Below are 17254 nucleotides of genomic sequence, written 5' to 3' on the forward strand. Positions count from 1 at the left end.
GAAAACTATAATTTTGAGGATGTGACACTTGGTGGCTCCGAGGCCCCCTGCTTTGCTAGAGGCCCCAGCTATCGCCTCATGCGCCTATGCGGTGATCCGCCACTGTCTGTGTGCAGGCATAAATGTGTGTGATCGGAAAGTACTAGATAGTTTTGTGGAGTATTTAAAAACAGACAATTTTGTACTAAAATTCTGGGAAGAATGAGGAAAATCCAAACTCCTGGGAAAATCTAAACAAAGGCACCTGAAGCCTGGGGCCCCTTAAGACTCAGGGAGCCCTAGCTCTATCGGGAGCAATCATCCCGCGCCTAAACTCCATGATTATCTATCAATTTCCATGAGTTTTGAGGATTTACCATGGAAAACTATAATTTTGAGGATGTCGCCTCATGCGCCTATGCGGTGATCCGCCACTGTCTGTGTGCAGGCATAAATGTGTGTAATCGGAAAGTACTAGATAGTTTTGTGGAGTATTTAAAAACAGACAATTTTGTACTAAAATTCTGGGAAGAATGAGGAAAATCCAAACTCCTGGGAAAATCTAAACAAAGGCACCTGAAGCCTGGGGCCCCTTAAGACTCAGGGAGCCCTAGCTCTATCGGGAGCAATCATCCCGCGCCTAAACTCCATGATTATCTATCAATTTCCATGAGTTTTGAGGATTTACCATGGAAAACTATAATTTTGAGGATGTGACACTTGGTGGCTCCGAGGCCCCCTGCTTTGCTGGAGGCCCCAGCTATCGCCTCATGCGCCTATGCGGTGATCCGCCACTGAGCCATACAGGTCCCCTCTCTTCACCGCAGTCAATCACTCTATCTGTTTTCCCGCCCGATATGGTAATACCACAGACTTAAGGCTCTTCTAAACCTCTCCGTAAAATCAGATTCGACGAAAACACGAAATCTGTGGCAACACAGGGGGTGTATTTGGGAGGGTCTAACTCGATTTTTTTGCACTGCTAATTGGTCAGATTTCATGATGGACAACGTCAATCATTGAGTTGTTGAAAGGACAGTCATAAATCTAAGCTGTCCCCATCGGTACTTTACGGTCGGACGAGGGCAGGGAGCGAGCTAAGAAGGATTCTGTTCCAAAACATGTCCCCCATCCCCTCCGGCCTGTTTCCCACCACGACAACAGATCGGGTAGAAGGGTGTAGTATGAGGGTGAAGAAAAAAGAATCCAATTCTCCTATTCTATTCTACCACCCTTCTCACTTTTACTTGAAAACTTTGGAACCGCGGGACAATTCTACAATTTACTCTTCGAATCGAATTCTGTATTTGTTTTGCAATTCATGGGCGGCATAATCTTCGTTTTTTTTTTATTTGTTTTATATTTATTCGTTCAGTTCATTCATTTATGTATTTTTCAATATATAATTGAGGGGGAGAGGGCGAGCGGAACACTGATGATCTTTATAACTTTATCGATAAAAGATTGCTTTACTTTTTACAGAAATTTCTGAAACTATTCTTGAAAAGAAAAGCAAATTAATCATAGAAAAATGTCGAAGAATTTCTGCGGATGTCGGTGTGAGCATAAAATAAAAACATTTGGTAGTTGTGTAGTTAGGTTTGCTGATAGCTAGTTTGATGAATGTTACAATTAATAAAAAGGCATAAATAGTAAATCTTTCGAAAACAATCGCGCCCTGTATAAGGATTTTCTGTGCAGTTTTTAATTAGAAAATTATGCTTTTGTTTTGTCTATGAATTTTCTGCGCATCAAAAGAGGAAATAAAGAAACTGACGAATCTGCATGTTGGCACGATAGAAAGCAGGAAAAGAAAAAAAAATGCTGTTGTCTTGTTAGTGATCAGAAGGATACCATATTACCAGTGGCGCACATGAATTTTTTAAAGGGAGGGTCCAAGGTCGAAAGTCTCATTCCATTATTACGCCGTCAAACATATTGACTTGATTTTATCGATTTCCGAGAACAAAAAACAGTAAAAAATAAGCTAATGAATAAATAATTAGCATTAAGTAAAGAAATAACCAGAAATTAAATAATTTACGCTTTTATTTTTCTCATAATAAAAAAATGAATTCAAGTTCAAAGGATCTCATTTCAATTTGTAATCACAAAACTAAAAACATACTTATTACTGTGTATTCATTTATAATCCCCATTCTTCTTCTCATAGGCTAAGTGCACAATATTTTAAAAAATCTCTTAACATGCGGGTTTTATTTTTTCACTTATTAAAACAGAAGTTATTGTAACCTTTGTTTGAAATTATTTCACGCACAAAATATAGAATCGTAATCGATCGGGGAAAAAAGCAAGACATATGGGAGGGGTCCTGACCCCCTGGACCCTAGTGTGCGCCACTGATAAATACCCACTAAGGTTTTCATTATTTATACACGTGTACTAAATAATTAGAATGAAATGACACCTCTCAGTAATGCTAAAAGCAAATTATTGCAGAGCTTAGTATTTTTGACAGTTGCATGCAGAATCAACGCTTGATTTAAATCTGAGGAAAGCCATGTTACTGCGTACAAAAGCCCTTTATCACGCTCTGAATGTAAATTGGGAATTTTACTGTTGTTTTTCTTGGATAAAAGCCTACTTCAATTCAAACTTTCGTCGATGTGCCTATTCATCAACATTTTAAGATAATTTCAATTCATTGAGCGTATTGTTAAAAGAATAAAAATTATATGTTCACAAATTTTACCAATGCATATAATAAAACGTAAGTAACTGAACTCTAATGGTTTAAACATACTTCGAAAGAATGAATGAAGTGTAAGAAAGCGTACAGTGGTTCAAAATAGTCAGCAAGTTGGTATTTAGGAATTTCCGTATCATAAAAATTTGACTTCTTGATCTTGAGGCAAAGAATGTTTTTTTCTTTAAGTTTGACACTATCTGTTATTTAAACATTTTGTTCACATAGTACACTGTAAAAAATATCGGTGAAACATCGAACCAAAATCGGGAGAACATTTGCTGGCTCTTCTGTTTGGGGAAAGAATGAACCATAAAGCGGCGTCGTTTTCTTCCCGCACGAATGGTGAAAGCTGAAACCTAGAATGAGTGTCGCTCGCGCAAAAGACTAGTGCGAGGTTGAACCAAAATATTGATCGGTTGAGCGCGGGAAGATAGCATATGGTAACACAATGAAATGGTTTTATTTAATGCGAAGGTTGAGAGCGTGATCGAACTGTACTTTGGCTCAACTTTAATATTAGAAGCAGTGCGTAGTTTAACGTACTATTATTTTGTTTTTAAGTATTTCTAAGAAATCGAAAATAAAATAAAAATCAATGTTATTTAAATCTAAATGACTAAAAAAAAATTCTGGTTCTATTGCATTCTTTCATGTAATCACCTACGCCGATTTTCGATTTCATTATTAATTTTATTACTATTGAATCCAGTAATAATTATAATGTAAAACAAGAACTTTTTTTTTCTTTTTAGGCATAAAGATATTTTTTCAATAATTATTGAATTATTAAAATGAAATATTAAAATTATACAATTCTTATTATTTTAATATTTCATTTAACTAATACAGAATTTCAGAGATTTTTTATTTATTTATTTTTGTTGTTATTATTCTTTTTTTTTTCTTTTGAGGAAAAATATGAGCAGATTTAAAAGTAAAAGCTAAATTTGTGCTTTTGCCTTTGTGATGAAAAGTAAAACAAAACATAAATAATACAACGTTAATGTCCAAATTTGCAGGACACTGCACACGTGTTTCAGGGGTAAAAAGGAACCTCTTTTAAATGGGGAAGAATTAATCTCATGATATAAATATTATACATTGTTTCAAATGTGCTTAAACTTTTATTTCGTTTCTGTGTGATGAAAAATGTATTCCAAGTAATTCACGTTTTTTTTTTTCGTTTATGCATCGAATCTTTCTTCAACTATTTTTGCACACAAGTAAACATTTCATTTTTTAAATAATGTATGATTGATTCAAAAATTAATGTAGGAGGGGGAGGGGGTGAAAAAGGACATCACCCCCCCCCCCCTCTAGGAGAGGCAAGGCAAACTTTTTCGTTGAATTAAAACTCCGAATAGCATAAACTAATTGATAATCAAAATTAATAAAATTGACAGGTAAGAGTATTTGTGCAAAAGGAAAAGCAAATTACAATTTTATAAAACTTGAGTAAAAAAAATAATTCAAAGATTGTTAGGAAGTAATCAAGCTGACTTTGTAATCAATAGGTGTTCTTTTAGAAAGAAAAATAAATAAATATATGCAGGTAGTGTTTTAATATAAAGTATGTTTAAAAAACACAACAGATAGTAAGTTTTTGTTTGAATTTGTGTAGCATTTAAATTGTGTATTGTTACTATACATAAAAAAAAATTGGATTTTGAGACCTTTAATAAAAATCATGTTTTTTGCAATCACAAACTGTGATAGGACTCAACACGTTGGGTTTCCTGCTTCTACTAATGGCTTTTATTGCAACCATTTTTTGAATTCAAGACGTCAAATTTCAAATGAATGCCATGGGCTGGATGTTAGATGTTATGTGTGTATACCGATTTTGCGTAAAAAAGATTGTGTCAACTCAAGGTGGTGGTTTGTAAATTCAGTAGACACCACCTAATGTGATAACATTTGGGCGAAAGTGATTTGATATCAATAATTGGCTGATTATAATAAAAGAGAAAAGTTTAATGTACATATGCACAACCAAACAAGGCTCAGCTGATAAACAACTGTGTTACACGAATATTAAATGTAATCACATGAAGCGGCGTCCACTGTAATTTGAGTCTAAGGCACAGAACGCCACATTATAAGTATAGAAAAATAAAATTAAGACAAATCAACTGCTGTCAAGTGAAAACAGTAAGCAATCGTGATTGCTCAACAGAACCCTCCATTTTATAATCTATACATAGCACAGGGATGATTATACCCCCCAAAAGCAGGGGAGCACCTCTCTAAATGCCACAAACTCTCCCCCTCCAAAAAAGAGAAAAATATCCCTCAAAGCAACCCCTTCCATTATTTTTATGGTTTATCCAGTGGCCACCTCTTACATGAACCCCCCTTTGTTCTACACAGTTTTGATTCTGTAACGTGGCTGATTCAATAAAGTGGCATTGAAGATTTGATTCAATAACGCATTTGATTGAATTTACTTCGGATTCAATTAACAAGCGTCCACTGTATTTTTAAACATCAAAATGTTTTCTAAGCAACACATTCATTTATTTTGACATAGCGACACATTAATAATAGTCAATTAAAGTAAGAAAAAGTGTTGTTTGCGTGTTACGGATATGTCATATAAGCAGCGGATATGTCATATAAGCAGCGGCAGCAGTCGGGAGTACGGGGCATGACGTCTCCAAAAAATGTTTTTTTGTTGCAAAAATATTGCAAATACTGTGTAACTGGTTTCACACCATCTTTTCTTTTTTGAGTTCCCCAAAATATTTTTTCCATTTACAGCATTGCTTTTTAAAATTAACCGAACATACTTGAAAATTATGGTAAAATCAGTAAATGAACACAAAATATAAATTAAATAATATCTTTATTCACAAATGTACATAAAAAGTTTTAAAATATTCAATTTTAAACATGTTTATGTTATTTCTCATAACCAAAAGGAGATACAATATAAAAATTCTATAAATGTAAAAAATACTTACATGGGTGATTTTACGAGTATATTAACTTTTGCCTATGGTAAGTTGAAACATTCATCTCATACATTAACCCTTTGGGTTTTAACTCTTATATGAAAACCATGCAATGGTCGAAAAAATATCTAAATGTAGTAACTAATATGTGATCCAAGTCGTCTGAATTAATGAAAGTTTAACCTACAAATTCAGCCAAGGTGCATAAACAAACTACTGTACACAGTAAAATTTTGAACTCAAGACAATGAAATATAAAACTGCATAAGAGAAAAATATAAAAATACGAAATACAGCCAACAAAAATACATTATTGCTTTAAATGGCCTTTCATTTATACAGCATGTACACATAAATGATTGTTCAGATTAAGCAAAGACAGGTTTAATTGGGTTTGGATTAATGAGGGTTTACTGTCCTAAATTGAATGCTTCACAAACTCAGGAAAAGATTAATTTTTTTTTTCAAGTAATTAAAATTGAAAAGTTAGACAAAAGACTTTATGTTAAGTAATGTTGATTCAAATCTTAATAGTATGTTTTAAAAAAATGGCAATAATTGTGAAGAAATATTTTGAATTTTGATTATTCTCAAGAATTTTTGGTGTTGTACGTTAGCAAAACTTTTTTGTACGTTTTAATAGTAACTAGGTGAACACATTTAAGGGGATCAGATTTTGTAAATAAACACATAATATTTTTAATTTTAAATGAAAAAGTTGCTGATTTAAATTGCGACTTCTGTTTCAAGGAGCAGCAAGGACGGGTTAGAAATTACAATAACTTTATAACGAATAAATACCTTTGTGCTGAAGATTCAAAAAATCAGTAATCCAATGTCATTAAGCACAAAAATTGCAAAAAATTGCAGACACGTGTTTCGGTGTTACAAGGAACACCTTTTTCAATGCAAAGAGGTGTGAGCTTCTGGATGAAAAGTCATCCGAGAAAAGCAACACGGTGGAACAGGACATAGTATACATATCAAAAAATCGTAATTAAGCGAAACAAAAAAGATAAAATGACACTCTGAGGCAAAATTTATTATATAATTCCATCAGGAAAAAACCGTTAAGTAATAAATTTTCCAAGAAAACCCATAAACAATGCGAAAATTCCAAAAATGAAACCACTCTGAATAAATTAGCAATAAATTTACCAGCGGGAAAAACTATATATATAGAAGCAATGTGTGAAATGGAGAAATGCAGGAAAAAACAAAGTGAAGGATAAACTTATTGGAATTAGTTAATCACAAAAACAAAATAAGAAAGCAAAAAATGAAAACAATAAAAGTAAGAAATGTACGACGTTTACATAAAAATAACAGAAAAACTAAACCAATTTTAACTTCAAGACTTTTTTAATGTAATATTTTTTATAAATAAGATCATTCCCTAACATTTCAGAACATATTTTGCTTATTTTATTTGTCTGTTGTACAGAAGAAGAAATAAATTGGGCACGATGGCACATTTATTATGTTGCTATTTATAATCTCGCTTTCAGGAATGTTTCCTTAATTTTATGTTTTGGCCTCACAAATACTACATTTTATTACACTGGTATTTTCCCCCATTGACTTTCTTTCATTTATGTAGCATATCTTGAGTCAAGAAACTGAAATAAGTAGTAAACTGAAACTTTGGTTCAGACTACATAAAAAATGTTTTTTTTTTTTTTTGCAGTTGGTATCCAAATTTCTATTTATTAGAAGTTAAAACAAAAAATATGTAAGTGTATACTGAAAATATTTGAAAATAAAAACTAATTAGAAAATTAGAAAACAGTTTAGTGTATTAATGTAATATGAAAGCACTACTCAGTTAAAAAACAATTATGCAAATGCTTGATAGTATTCAAATTTTACGAAGGATAAAATGAGAATAGCAAACTTCAATTAAATTGCTAAGAGGGACCAAAAAAAAAAAAGTTTACTCTTAAAAAACATTTTTTTAACATCCGTTTTGTTCTACATATTCTAAAAATTAAAACTATTTTTATAAGACAAAATATTCTGAACTAAGTAAACAACATTTAAACAGGACATTTAAAATTTAATTAACAATAGGAATTACCAGGGATCTCAATAGAACAAATCAACTGCTAAATGTTTATTTTTTTATCAAAATTTAACTATAGTTCACATTCAAAATTTACATTTTGATCTACATTTAAAACAAAATTATGAATGGCTGACTTAAGATTAAAAAAATGGGGAGGGGAGGGGGGAGTTCAAGTGGCTAACTAACACCTTAAGATGTATATTAAGATCTATTTATCTTTTATACTAATAGCAGTATCTATGGACACATTTACAAAATGTGGAATGATTTTAGGAATATCGATTTGACACATTTAATTAGATTTATGCTATTTTACGTATAAATACTTGTACGTATACATTTCTAACACAGCATCATTATACAGTAAACTTGCTGGAAAATCGATAGAATGCATGTTGTGGACAAGGTACAGAAATGACATTTTACCTGCATTTTATTTTTTAAAACAAATTTTAAAAACAAAATGAGAGTGATATATATTTTATTACTCGTTGTGAGTATTTTAAGTAAAATATACCAGTATGTATTTTTTATTAAATGCTTAAGAAAACTGATCTCCAAAAAAAAAAAAAAAAGATTCTTTTCATTCCTTAGATTAGTGATGTTTAATGTCAAAAAAAAAAAAAAAAAAAAAGAAAGAAAGAAAAAAAAAAAAAAGAAAAGAATTTCAGTCTTTTCACATTATCTGCTTTGAGTGGACCCTTTGTGTAAATATTGGAAGTCCGAACAGAATAGAAATGGTGGTACCACACTCAATCATTCATGGTTTAATATATTTTATCTTCATTAAGCCATGAAAATAGTAACAATGATTTAGTAAATAAAGATAAATTAAAAAAGAAAAAAATGATTAATGTACAATAAATAAACAAAAGAATAAAACAATATAAAATAAATAAACATTAAATAAGGGCAATTCCATGGTGTCGGACGTAAAAAATGAAGAAAATTTTCTCAGTTTTAATTCCACTTACCAAATATAAACTGTTCCAAAATGATCAAATTTATTTACAAGATACTTACTACATCCCACAGAGTAAAAATCATGTTAGTTTTTCACAATAGATCCCTAAAGTATAAATTAAAAAAATGTAAAGAGTTGGTGTCGGACGTAAACACACAAATAGTAAAATTGATGGTTCACTTAAAAATTTATTAAAAGTCTGTGAATTGGCTTACATTTTAATTTTAAAAACAGCATAATTATAAAATATACTCATTATTGAAGCATATTTCAGTTTTCAAATGATATCATAAGGAATAAAATTATTTAAAAAATATTTTTAGCTTGGTGTCGGACGTAAGTTGTCCATATTGGACGTAAACTATTGCTCTTAAATGTAAATACATAACAATGATTACAGTTATAAATATATAATATAGGTTACATATACTGAAACAAAATTCATGAAATAAATTCAAAAATAGGGTTGATTGGGGAAGTGGGACACTGGGGTAAGTGGTTCACCCCCTAAAACTGAAATATGTATATAGTTTTTATACTTTTTTACATTGATCATGTCATGTTTCATCACAGTGATTAGTTTTGAATATAATTGGGTTACGTGGAAATTTTTTTCTAGGTCAGTTGACTTAGTCAAAAAAAAAAAAAAAAAAATCTGAAATTTTTTTTTGCCGAGTTTAAGCAGAATTTTTCAAAGTGTTTCCCGGTTAGCATATATTTTTTATGATCATTAAACATTCATGTACAGTTTAACTTACAGGGATGAGAGTGGTCAGAGAGCAAAAAGGAGGAAATCCAAAAAAAATTCGTAAAAATGATGATATCCAAAACTGCATCAAAATAGAACCTGGAAGCCATGATATTCGAAAATCCAATAAAAAATGGCAAATTTACCAGTTTTAAAGGTAATACATATTTAATTAAGTATAAGTAATAATTTTGTACAGTTTGCTGCATTGTACAATTTCTTGCAAGTGTGTTTATAAATCTAAATTTCGAAAAAGAGGCAACAAATTCTAACCCCTGAGTTACTGAACAAAGGGTTGGGGGAGTCAGAGGTCAATCTTGGCTGCATCACACTATAGTGTCAACTTTTCATATTTTTTTAGAGAAAAATACATTTTTTTCATTAAAAACATTTGAGTTTATAGTGTTAAACGAGTGAGAACATAAATTTTAAAATTAGGTCTGTTTGTAAAGTAAGAATTTACAACGGAGAGAAAAATTTAAAATTTCTTTATGTGGTAGAACATACTTTTCATAGTGAGAATTGAAAATTAATAAATATATATGTATATAAACGATTGGTTATCTTTTTCCTTGAAATGGAATCCTAAATTCGTCTTTAAAAACTTCCTAATACGATTTCTGAATCAAAAGAACAACTTGCAGCCGCCTCATTTAATCATGAAATCTCAAAACTTTTCACAGGCTGTAAAGCCTAAACGGTTCGAGATTCACCATAAATATTTTTTACTTTCTTAAATACACAAAAAAAGTAACCATGTCAAGTTTCAATAAAATTCGAGACTATGGGGGGCTATGCCACATTTTTTGATTGCCTTTTGAATTTTTTCCAAAATAAATTAAAGAAATAAAAATATTATTGAAATCATGAATAAAATAAGCAGATATAAGGTAGCATATAGTGAAAAACCACCCAACATTTAAAATAATTGAAATACTTGCAGGATGCAAAATGATTGAAATCTCAAACGAGGCACGCAAATTTCGGCGCAGCACGAGTTTGACATCGTTGGCATGATTCCAAAACATACGTTTTTAGCAGATATCGCGGAGGATGAAGATTCGAAGGAGAAAAATAGAAAAAATAAGAAATCGGGGACCGAAAATTTGAAAATCATATTTTTTTCCGATTTTTGAGAAAAATAAGGCTTGAAAGAGGCAGGAAAAGGAGGAAAGGTTCTCAAAAGTCAACAGAAAAAGCCGGAATTCCGGCAAAAGCCGGAAAAATCTCATTTCTGAACTTAGAGTGCATACAGCAATTAGAATTTTTGAATAAAATATTGTTCAAAACTGTTTTAGAGGAGGAGCCCCACTTATCCCGTAAAATTTCACTAGAAGAGGTCCCAACACTATGGGGTAAGTAGTTCCCCCATAACAGTGAGTATATGAAAATCAAAAGCAACTCTCTGATGTAACATTTGTATTAATGAAATACAAGACAACTATGATGACTTAGTAGGAATTGATAGTTCAGCTACAAAAGCTGGGATTAGTTATTTGTGAAACTTAACTGATAGAAAACCATCAAGACTTTGTACCCAAAAATACATGTATGTAGTTTTAAAATTATTGGCTCAGCATAATTAACTGCACATTTTGGTGTCGAACCTAAAACACTTAATGTACCCCACAGGAATTCTTTTACAAATCAAAATGAATTATATTTTTGCCACATCACCAGCAACACATTGTATCTTTAAATGGTGATTTATCTCAATTCATAATATTAGTAAGTATTTTTTGGGAAAAACAGAATTTCTTTGAGAGTCACCAAATACGGTTTAAAAATATTTTAACCTCCTGAAACTTATTTATAACTGAAGTGAACAAGTTTTAGACAGGCATTTCAAAATATACAACTTTTTACCTTTAAAGTGACACCTCATTTGTTTAGAAATCTTAAATTTAATATTTGACCATCTGGTTGACCTTATCAACTGGTTGACCTTGTCCATAAGCACATCTTCTGCACAGGATGCTATCTTTTTGAGACAGCAGACCACAAAGTCGGGATCCTGTCGAGGGCCACTTTGAGTAAGGTTCTGTGAAAAGCATAAAAGTGTACAACATATTTAGCGCAACATTTGGACATAAAATGTATCTTAAAATGGAGTAGCTAATTAAATCACTTAACTCAGATAAAGATAATGAAAAAAAAAGAAATATTAATGCAAAAAAGGGCTAAGTTGAAAAACAACAGGTATGACTAAGGTGACCATATGTTCCGCTTAAACATGACTCCCATGGTCCCTGGACATGTTCAAATGCATCGTTCTCCGAGGTGACAATACGGAAATCTGAATGCTTCAACTGAAGGTCATTTGTACAGCAATTTAAGCCTTTTCAAGGCGATAATTTAATCATGAATAATAATTGAATTTATTTAAAAGGTTTTTCGGCCCTCGTACACCTGTGCATGCAGGTTGAAATTTTGCTTTGTGGAAAAGGGTATCTATATGATTTTTACTGTATTTAAATTAATGCTCTGTTATTGAATTAAAAAAAGGTTAGAATGCACAAAATCAATGGGAGAGACTGGCATAAAATTAGACGGTACATATAGTATGTAGCAAGAATAAAATGCAGTACTACAATAGTACTGTACAGTAGACACAGTAATTATATTCGACGCACTTTTTAGTTGTTCAAGCATATCGACATTTTTTAAATTTCTTTAGTTGTCGGAAACTTCTTATTTTTACTTCCATTTTAAAAATTTAGATAAACAGCCGCTTATGTGGAATAATGTTTCATCAACTTCATATTCAAAATGAAAAAGATGCGGAGTGACGATTTGTAAATTAACAAAGCGATGTTTCGACTAGTACAGTGCGGGGTACTTTTGCTTTCAGTGATAGTCAAGGGAAAGTCCATTTACGAAACTGATATTTAGTACATAATAAAGAAGGTGATACCTAAGCCTTGTGATTCCCTTCCGAAAACTTTCGTGTTGCAGGATGAGGAATTCGCGTGAGCTCCGAAATTCGTTACTCGAGAAAAGTTCATTATTTATCCATTTCGCGTAAGTCGAATCACATTGGAGCGAGAGTCCACTGCAGTTTAAAATTGCACATTGAAGTAAAATAAGCATTCTTAGTTATGTTTCATATTTCGTAAATTTATTAATATTTAATTATAAACACTGGTACCATTCGGGATATTTTTCCTATTTCTTTATTTTCTTTTTTACTGATGGAGTGTTGATATATCAGCTAAATAAAAGTGAATTAAATATTGTCAGTTTTTGAGGTCATTCAGTAAAATTGAAAACTGCTCTTACTTCATTTCATCAGCAGCGTAAGAAAGGAGATGGTGTCCAGATCCGGATCCCTAGCTTGAAGTTCAAAATCAATTAACTAGTTCCTGCAAAATATAAACTCCTATAAAATTAACTCCTATAATGAAAATTAATGTTTTTCTCTTTTAAAAGATGTTTTTCATCATCTAAATCAATTTTATGTAAATATAGTATGTATGCCTACATAACATTTTTTAATCAAATTATGACTGCATTTATTTACATTTTCTTTGCACTTCTTGAATGAAATATTCACTGTCAGGAAAGGATTAAAAACTTGAAGGTTGAATTCCTTCAACTTTTTCAATCCTATCTTGCAGCGAATTTTTGTAAAAATCGTAGAAAATGTTTGGAATGACAAAGTGGCTCAGTATTGGCTCAATAAAGGAATGAAAGAATAAATAATTCTTTGTTATATTCCATGTTCAAATGAGCCACTTTATTAATCTAAACCACTTTTTGAATATTTTTGTTCAATCCTCAAACGGTGTATATGTGTATGCTTTTATTTATTTATTTTTTTAAAAGTAGCGAAGTAACGACTACTTTTCAAAAGTAGTTTGTAGCTGCTACATTTTGAAAAAAGTAGTTGTAGTTGAAGTTAACTACATTTGTAATAAAGTAGTTGTAGTTCTCTCTACGAAAAAAAAGTAGTTTTTCCAACCACTGTTCAAACCATGAGTCTACAAACAGGCACACACTTACTATAAGCAAAGCTCTAAATATAATACAGCTAAGCCTAAGCGAACCTTTAAATGCATCACTAAAGTCAAAATAATGAAGGTTATACAAATATTTTACAATCTAAATTATCTACGTTTGTGATATTTAAAATATGGAAACATAAAGTAATCATAGTAACATCAGGTACATCAAAATATTACAAACCTTCGGATTGCAGTTTTAAATTCTGCGCTGCGCCGCGGAAAGTAAATAAAGATGAATGCCGGTGAGTAACTTCATTTCACTTCGTTAGTTGAACTGAAATACGGTGAAATCCGTAATTTCGAGCGGTTGCACCAAGATTTCGAGCCATCATCGCTTCTGAAAAATTTTAGTTGAACCTCTTTTTCGCGATATTTGTACAAGTGCACTATAAATTGGTTCAAAATAGTACGGATATTTTTTACAGTGATCTTATGATAATTCTGCTCCAGAAAATGTTCTTAAAATTGAAATAGAAAAAGAACAAAATCGAATTTTCAAAAAATCGCTTCGAGGTGCACACCCCCATGCTACAAACTAACTTTGTGCCAAATTTCATGGAAATCAGCCGAACGGTCCAGGCGCTATGCGCGTCACAGACATCCAGACATACTACAGACATCCTCCAGATAGAGAGACTTTGAGCTTTATTATTAGTAACTAGTGGTACCCGCACGGCTTTGCCCGTAATAGAAAAATCAAAAGGTCTTTTGGTTCGCCTGTATATTTACAAATAATGCATGGTGAATTTTCTCGCCAGTTGGCTTGTTACCATCTTACGGTTCCATGTTATGGTAATTTCGTATCTCGCCAATTGGCTTGTGCCCATGTTACAGTTCCACGTTATGATAATTTCGTAATTTATTCGTCCATCTTATGATATTTTTTTTCTTAAAATTGAAATAGAAAAAGAACCACATCGAATTTTCGAAAAATCGCTTCGAGATGCACACCCTCATGCTACATACTAACTTTGTGCCAAATTTCATGGAAATCAGCCGAACGGTTTAGGCGCTATGCGCGTCACAGACATCCAGACATCCTCCGGACAGAGAGACTTTCAGCTTTATTATTAGTAAAGAAGAAGAAGATAAAGATAAAGATTCTTTCCCATTTTATTAAATTTCTGTGAAAAATGGGCTTAAAATTGGAATAGAAAAAGAACAAAATCGAATTTTCGAAAAATCGCTTCGAGGTGCACACCCCCATGCTACATACTAACTTTGTGCCAAATTTCATGAAAATCGGCCGAACGGTTTAGGCGCTATGCGCGTCACAGACATCCTACAGACATCCAGACATCCTCCGGACAGAGAGACTTTCTGCTTTATTATTAGTAAGGATAAGGAAGATAAAGAAGATAAGCTGAAAGTCTGTATGTCTGTTACATGCATAGTGTGTAGACCGTTCGGCCGATTTTTATGAAATTTGGCATAAAACTAGTTCTTAGCATAGGGGTGAGCACCTCGAAACGATTTTTCAAAAATTCAATTCTGTTCTTTTTCTATTCCAATTTTAAAAACATTTTTTGAGCAAATTATCATAACGTGGACGAGTAAATGAACATAGACAATTGGCAAGAAATTCATTATCCATTATTTGTAAAATTCATTACAGGGATCGCGCTAAGGATTTCGAATTGTTCGCCAGTAGATTAGCCAAATTTTTAAAGTGTTAGCCAAATTTCAAAAGTCTTAGTCAAAGACTAACTTTTACTCATTTTAATGTATTTTTGTCTGCAGAAATATTTAATCAGAAAGTGAAGTATAACTTAATTTTTGACAATTTTTTGAGGATAAGGGCAGGGGTATATCCAGGAATTTTCATCTGTTTTTAGGAATTTGATGAGAAAAAAATGGATATTAAGTAGTTTTTCCACAAATCATATGTAATTTTTCAAAGGAAATAATTTTTCAAAGGAAAAGATGGCTAAAAACAACTTCAAGTGATATTTATCATTCTTTAATAAATTTGAGAGTAGAAATAAAAGCTTTTAACGAAGTAAGGACTGCATTCCTATCTTACTCCGATGTTTCAGACATCGAACACTGTTGGCAAAAGCCATTTTTTTGGTTCTTGGAGAGATTCATAAAAAGCTTGACTGTATTTTAAATTGTTTCAAACTTACCTGTAAATTCAAACCTATCTGAAAAAAATAGATTCCCGGTTTTAAAAGACGTAAATTATCCGTCGGACGTATGAAATCCCCAAGTGACTAAACACCCAACAAGTCAATCACGTGTTTCGCCCATCGGCGGACGTGACGTCAGGCCTCAAGAGTTGAGGATCTTTCTGCTGAAAGCAGTGAAGATAATTTAAAATAGCAACAGTTAAAATAGTAACTGTGTTGAGTTGCTTTGAGAGGCAGTAGATGCAAATTTTGATGACGTCACGTCATTGCGTCAGGGTAACAGTGATAGTTTAAATAGAAAGTCAATCAATCGATCGATCTCTTATGATTTGCTTCCGTTCTGCAGACGGTTTGTTTTGATGTGAGCTTGTGAGCTCTGGTTGATTTGTCCACGCAGGGGACGTGGAAGTTTGTTCAAGAAATGTGAAAATTAAATTCGTTTTGCCTGCTAGTAGTGCAGGATAAGTTCTAAAACAGTACCCTATGTTTGGAAGGCGGGTTTGTAAAAAAATAAAATTAGAAAGAAAGAGTTGATGTATTGAATTAGGCTTAACAGGACCGGAGGACCGAAGCTGCTCATCCTAGGTTCCGAGCTGGTCGGACTGTACGGGTTCAGTGTAGGGTGAGGCATTTCTTCGAATGGTGAGGTGACCTCTAAGAGACTCTACTACTGAATGTTCTCCTGTTTGGCAAAGAAACCAGGTAAATAATTTCCTGTACTGCATATGGTGAGGAATCCTCTACTGTGGTATGGGTGTGCCTGGAATGCAGTGATCATTGACAGAGGATGGTCTGTCGTCCACGAGTGGACGTGTGGTTTTTTTTCAACTCAAAAGTCCATCCTTTTGATGGATGTGGCCTTCATGTTTTGTGTGCCAAGTGCTTGTGAGTGGACAGGGTATGAAATTTTTCCAATAGTTTTTTTTTTTCTTGGAAATGTGGCATGCTGTTTAGGGTTGTTTATTGAGGACGTTTTAGAACTGAAATTTAGAGAAAACGAATAATGTGATATTTCTTGTTGATGTATGTTGGGGGGAAATATATTTAATTTGTTTATGGGGATTTGATTTTATAAATGTTGAATGTTTGTTTTTCCTATTTACACATATACATATGTTTTAAATAAAATGTTGTTTAAATTGAAATTCAGTTTCCATTGCTTCATTTCTCCCAAACTTACCATTCCACATCCGTTGGTCCTTTTCCCGAGGGCCAACAAACACAATGAAACAAACGCGCAGTTCAACAAGGCTACAGCCAACACTTTCTACTCGGTAGCCACACTGCGCACTCGCTATTCAATAAGCGAGAGACGCAAGCGCAAAGAGGCGAGAGGCAAACGTCATCCTTCCTCCGATCCGATGGACGGAAACGTTCCGATCCGATACTAACGCGCATGCACGCACCTCAATCTGCTCGGAGTGGTCCGAGGATAAAACAACTTTCAGTGATTGCTAGTCTGGGAGTTTTGTGAAAGGTTCGTTTTTAGGGATCGGAATTTTGTGAAGGGTCCGTTTTTAGGGATCCAAATTTTGTGACCGGACCTAATTTTTATCTAGATTGACATCTGAAAGATTTTTTTTCCCTCTATGTATATTTTAGAGAATTTTCTCTTCGCCAATAAATTCGCTAAATTCGAATTTCGTTCGCCGATTTTACGATGTTATCGCATTTAGCGCATTGGCGAATGCTTAACGCAGC

General features: G+C 32.7%; 1 protein-coding gene across 1 annotated transcript in view; it reads right to left on the bottom strand.

Moving 5' to 3' along the window:
• The window catches only part of LOC129229749 (apoptotic protease-activating factor 1-like), a gene marked incomplete at its 5' end in the record, with an annotated part of 108278 nt that overhangs the window by 43044 nt on the left and 47980 nt on the right, over positions 1–17254 (bottom strand). The window lies entirely within an intron of this gene.

Source organism: Uloborus diversus, chromosome 9 (assembly GCF_026930045.1).
Source record: "Uloborus diversus isolate 005 chromosome 9, Udiv.v.3.1, whole genome shotgun sequence".
Classification (NCBI taxonomy): Eukaryota; Metazoa; Arthropoda; class Arachnida; order Araneae; family Uloboridae; genus Uloborus; species Uloborus diversus.